The following is a 6,423-nucleotide window of genomic DNA, read 5'->3' on the forward strand; positions in this document are numbered from 1 at the left end:
TACCTTCAGTTCTGAGGGTTCTGCACCCTTCTGTACCAGAACTTGGGACTTCTGTCCCTCAGGGGCACTGTCTATGAACTATATGCATGCTGACTCTTGCTACTACCCTTCCTTACTTCATCATTCCATTCCTTTGACTACCCCTTCATTCTTTGTATCATTCTATAGTCTCTTACCCTTTATCCATCCCTTCATTCTTTGTACCTTTATCTTTGACATTCCTTTCTTTTATTCTTTGTGGCTCATCATTCTTAGTAGCTCATACTCCCTGAGTGCTCTTGTATAGTTTAGTATATATAGGTGTACAAGATCAGACTGGTCCTGTAGTCTTGATCTTGTCTACTCTAGGTAGTCCTGTACTCTTAGACTCACTCTATATACTCTACTCTTGTCTCACTCTCTCTCTCTGCCTGTTCTGTGAGTTCTGACTATGTTCTGGTGCTTGCATTCTGTATTTCTGTTGTGTAGGATAGTTGTAGCCTGGGTCCCCTTGCTGAGCCTTCAGGTCCCCTCTATACTGTTGCTGACATCAGATCAAGACTACTCATTACTACCCTACAACTCTCCTACATTTTGGGCATTAGTACTTACTGTTGTGTTGATCTCTTTCCTTTGTCCTGACCCTTTTACATTTTTAAATTTTAAACTTTCTAAACCCTTTTAAACTTTTGCCACCCTTCTTCTATTCATTACCCCTTTTAGTTTAGTGCTGATCCCTTTGTAGTGTAGACATGGACCCTACTATACTAACTGTCACCCCTACTGTCCTGCCAGATCAGCAGTTACAAGCAGAACTAGCTCAATATGTACAGACCTCTATCCAAGAGGCTTTTGTCAACCACATGCCCTCAGCCCCTTCAGAACCTGTTCTGATTGTTCTGGAAGTTGCAACCTGTTCTGGAAAGAAAGTGTATGTAGCCTACCCTTCAGACTTTAATGGGCAGCACTTTGAGGACTTCCAGTACCAAGTTGAACTATATGTGGCTGCTGCTTCAACCAATCTATCCTCAGATCTTGATTGTATCCTATTTGTCCTCTCCTTCATGAAGGAAGGCAATGCAGCCACCTGGGCCCAGAACTGGATTGAAGGTCATCAGATCAGAAGCCTGATCTGACTTCAGAACAATGAGTTGTACTCAGAATTCATAGGGCAGCTCTGTACTTCCTTCATTGATCTGAATGAGAAGTATAATGTACAGAACAAGCTTGTGTCTCTGTAACAGGGCAAACGTTCTGCTAATACCTTCTTTCAGGAGTTTGATATCCTGGCCCAGAAGGCAGGATTCATACTTGGGTTCAATAATGTCCTCATTAGAATACTTGAAAAAGCTCTTCACCTGGAACTGGTTAATAAGATTCTCAGAATAATGCTAGAACTAGTCACCTACACTAAGTGGAAGATGCACACCATCTCCTTCAACCAAGCTGTAGCTTGGATGTGTCAAGTCTGTGTAGAACACCTACACATGTGTTCAGCTCTGACAGTTCTGAGCCCTTGGATTGATCTGCCTGTAATTTGCAATCAATCCATTCTGATGGACATTAGAGAAGCCTGAAAGTGAGGAGCATACTTTGCCTGCAGAAAGTCAGGGCACTAAATTAAGGACTGCCTACAGAAGCAACAGTACATCTGTCAGGTTATTAGAGTGATAATGAGTGATGAGTAGGATTTGTGGTAAGAAGCCTTTTCTACAAATCCAGAAGTCACCTCAGAACTCCTGGACCCTGACTATGTACCCTAGGATTTTGTGGAGGCCTAACAGTGAATGTAGTACTGAAGGGCTATGACTCAGATTTTTTAATGGCTACTTTTGATTCAATGGACACTGTAGGATTAGAAGTAAATAAAGTAAGAAAAGTAGAAAAAGCAGAAAAAGTAAAAAAATAAATCAACAAAATTATTTATTAGATAGAAAAAAGTTGAAAACAAAAGTAGATAGTTCTCCTATTTCTTCTGATTCTTTTGATTCTTCTCTTTACACTTCATCTGAGTCTAAATCTGTACAATCTGACCTGCTACTTCTGTGTTCCAAGATCTTGGAACGTTTGGAACATTACCTAGCCCTGTTCACTACTCAGTAGTTTGTCCATAGTATCAAGTAGGGATAGTCTCAGCTGAGTTCACAGCTGAGGACATAGGTCTGTCCTTGTTGAAAGAGAGAGGTTAATGAGGGAATGTTAGTGTATATACTTACCCTCTCAGACAACAAGGCTGTACAAGCTGTACATTCCCTTCAGAACAAGCAGCAGTTCATCTGAGGATGTTCTAGACACCAGCTCCAGGTCCCCATCCTCTTAGCTCCCTTCTTAGGATCCCCCCAGATCTGAACAACAGCTCTGGTAGACAGTAGATACACTAGTTTGTACATTAATGAGGCCTTTGTGTAGGAACACCACCTCCCTACTCAACACGTTCTACTTCCAATCCTAGTATACAATACAGACAGAACCCTGAACTAGAATAGTCAGATCACTGAGTTTGTCCAACTACAGATGACCATTCAGGATCATGAGGAAAGTATTGAGTTTGGAGTCACCAACCTTAGAAAGACAGACGTCTTCATTAGATTTGAATGGCTTAAGGCTCACAACCCTACCATTGACTGGTTAGAGTAGACACTTGTGTTCAATCAGTGTCCTGAGTCTTGCAGCTACCTTACACTACTGTTCTGAGTGAATGTAAATGCTTTTAATGTTACTAACAGTTCTGATGAAGGTGACCAGTTGTTCTTCTTTGACTAGGATAGATATGTGGATACATATTCTAGTCAAGGCAGAATAGAGTTGATCCAAAGGATGTCTGAGACAGAACCAGTCTGGAACCCCCTCAGAACAACTCTACTCTAGAACACACACAGACCCAGCCTGCTAGATTTTGTCTGAGAGTTCCCCAAAGTCTTCAGTGAAGAGGAATTCAACTAGCTTCCTGAACACTATCCCTAGGACCATACAATTGAATTGACTAAGGGTTTCCAACCCAAGGATTGTAAGGTCTACCTGCTCAACAGAGACAAGTAGGAGGCACTTGACAAGTTCCTTTAGGAAAATCTTTGGAACAGCTGGATCTGACCCTCAAAGTCCCTTATAGCCTCCCCTTTCTTCTTTGTCAAAAAGAAAGATGGGAAGCTCTACTCAGTCTAGGATTATTGTTGTCTTAATGAGGGTACTGTCAAAAACAAGTACCTGCTCCCCCTGATTCAGGAGCTCATTAATAAGATGCATACATCTAGGGTTTTCACTAAGTTGAATGTTTGATAGGGATACAATAATATTCAGATCCAAGACAGAGATGAGTGGAAGGCTGTGTTCTGAACCAATCACAGATTGTACAAACTGACTGTAATGTTCTTCAGACTAACTAACTTGCCTACAATGTTCTAGTCATTCATGAATCACATCCTTACAGATCTGATTGACTCAGAGCACATTGGTGTGTATCTGGACAACATTCTAATCTTCACCCAGACAGTTGAGCACTATTACTGACTAATCTGAGCAGTTCTACAATGGCTCTAAGATAATAAACTGTTCCTCTAAGAAGCAAAGTACTTTTTTGCACAGGAGTCAGTAGATTATCTAGGCTTCATGATTGGTGGAGGAGAGGTCTGTATGGATCCAGCAAAGGTGACTGTAGTTCAGAACTGGCTACAACCTCAGAACCTGAAACAGGTCCAAGTGTTCCTTGAGTTTGTGAACTACTACCAACACTTCATTTAAGGCTTCAGTACCATTGCCTAGCCCCTTCACAATCTTACTAGCAAGGATGTTCCTTAGTAATAGGATGATCAGTAGCAGTCTGTGTTTGAGTCCCTTAAGTAGGCCATTACTAGCAAGCCTGTATTAACAGTTCCAACAGTTGTGGACAAGTTCTGAGTTGAAGCCAACTCTTCCAACTTTGTAAATAGAGCAGTACTGTCCCAGTTCATTAACAGAAAGTAGTGTCTGATAGTGTTCCAATCAGAATCCCTCTCTACAACAGAACAGAACTACCCTATCTATAACAAGGAACTCCTTACAATTGTCTGTTCCCTGGAAGAGTAGCATCAATATCTCCTCAGTACTGTACAGAAGTTTGAGATTTAGAGTGATCACCTTAATCTCCAGTACTTCCAGGCACCCCAGAAGCTCAACCACTACCAAGCCTGCTGAATGTTAGAACTGTAGAACTTTGACTTTGTACTGACCTACAAACCCAGAACACAAATGATGAAAGCCAATTTACTCTCAAGACAAGCAGGTTATGAAAGGGGGGAGAATGATAACAAAAATCTTGTTCTCCTAGACAATTCCTGTTTTGTGTCTGAGACAATCCAAGAGATCCAACTTGAATCCAAGGATGTCAACTTTGTCACCTGTATACAGTAAGCTCTGAGACACACACAGGACCAGGTTGTAGTGAAGCAACTGGAGAAACAGGCTAGGGATTGGGAGGAGGATGAGGATGGATAGGTTTACTAGGAAGGCTGACTGTATGTTCTGAAGGATCAGAAATTGTGGGAGGACATTGTCTGAGCTCATCACAACAATCTGACTGTAGGACATCTGGACTGACACAAAACACAGGAACTCATCACTCAGAACTACTGGTGGCCTAGAATGTAGAGGGAAATCCTGAAGTATGTGACTGGTTGCAATATGTGCCAACAGACTAAGGCCTACCAGACAAGGGTTCAGGCTCCCCTACATCTGTATTGGATCCTGGATCACTCTTAGGAAGAAGTCTCAGTAGACCTGATTGGCAAGCTACCTAAGTCTTAGGGTTACAACACTATCTGTATGATTGTTGACTGATTCTCCAAGCAAGTCCATACAGTTCCAACCTGAACAGAACTCACTTCTGAAGGTATGGTGCACATTTATCAGGATCATGTCTTCCAGTTGTACAGACTCCCTCAGAAGCTCATTCATGATTACAGACTGTAATTTGAGTTGAAATTCATGTAGGACTTGTATGTGCTTCTCAGAATTCAAGGGAACCCTTCTACTACCTATCACCTGTAGACTGACAGTCAAACTGAGTAAGTCAATCAGGAGATTGAGCTCTACCTCTGGATGTTCATCAATCATCAGTAATTAGATTGGTCTGAATGGCTAGCTCTGGCAGAATTTGTGTACAATAACCAGCAACACTCTGTAACAGGACAGTCCCTGTTCTTCCTCAATCATGAGAGACATCTGTACTAGGGGACAGTTCTGAACTGGAACAATAGTTCTGAATCTGTAACAGACCTTACAGAACAGATGTACAGAACCAGGGAGGACACACAAGCTCTTTTGGAAAAGGTAGCACAGGTTATGAAGCAGAACTATGATTAGAAGAGGTCTGTGGCCAAGGATTACCAGCCTGGTGACAAAGTTATGCTGGAAGCTACTAACCTGACCATAGATTGCCTAATGAAGAAGTTGGACAACAAGCACTTCAGACCCTTTGTTATTGAAAAGAAGGTCAGTGCCTCTGCCTACAAACTCCAACTTCTGGCAACATGGAAGTGTATACACCCAGTGTTTAACAAGGTTCTACTGTCTTGATACTATGATCCAGGTTTTCCTTTACAACAAAGACCCCTACTGCCTCCACCAGAACTTATTGGTTCTGAACCAGAATACAAAGTAGAATACATAGTAGATGCTAAGCTGGTGTGTAGAAAGCTCAAGTTCCTTATTCACTGGAAGGGATACCCAGTTGAAGAATACACTTGGGAACCTGCTAAGAATCTCACCCATACTGCTAAGGCAATCCAAGACTTCTATTGACTTCATCTGGGTGCTCTGTGTCAACTCTGCCTCACAGATTTCCAAACCCTACCATTCTGACCTATGCCTGAGCTGCTGACCAAGCCCAATACTCACTAATCAGGACGATTGGTTTTAGAGGGGGGGTGATGTTACAGTTCTCTACTCTTGTACCTTTAGTTCTGAGGGTTCTGCACCCTTCTGTACCAGAACTCAGGACTTCTGTCCCTCAGGGGTGCTGTCTATGAACTATATACATACTGACTCTTACTACTACCCTTCCTTACTTCATCATTCCATTCCTTTGACCACCCCTTCATTCTTTGTATCATTCTATAGTCTCTTACCCTTTATCTATCCCTTCATTCTTTGTACCTTTATCTTTAACATTCCTTTCTTTCATTCTTCATGGCTCATCATTCTTAGTGGCTCATGCTCCCTGAGTGCTCTTGTGTAGTTTAGTATATATAGGTGTACAAGATCAGACTGGTCCTGTAGTCTTGATCTTGTCTACTCCAGGTAGTCCTGTACTCTTAGGCTCACTCTATATACCCTACTCTTGTCTCACTCTCTCTCTCTGCCTGTTCTGCAAGTTCTGACTATGTTCCAGTGCTTACATTCTGTATTTCTGTTGTGTAGGATAGTTGTAGCCTGGGTCCCCTTGCTGAGCCTTCAGGTCCCCTCTACACT

The sequence above is a fragment of the Fomitiporia mediterranea genome, assembly GCF_000271605.1.
Source record: "Fomitiporia mediterranea MF3/22 unplaced genomic scaffold FOMMEscaffold_9, whole genome shotgun sequence".
Lineage (NCBI taxonomy): Eukaryota > Fungi > Basidiomycota > Agaricomycetes > Hymenochaetales > Hymenochaetaceae > Fomitiporia > Fomitiporia mediterranea.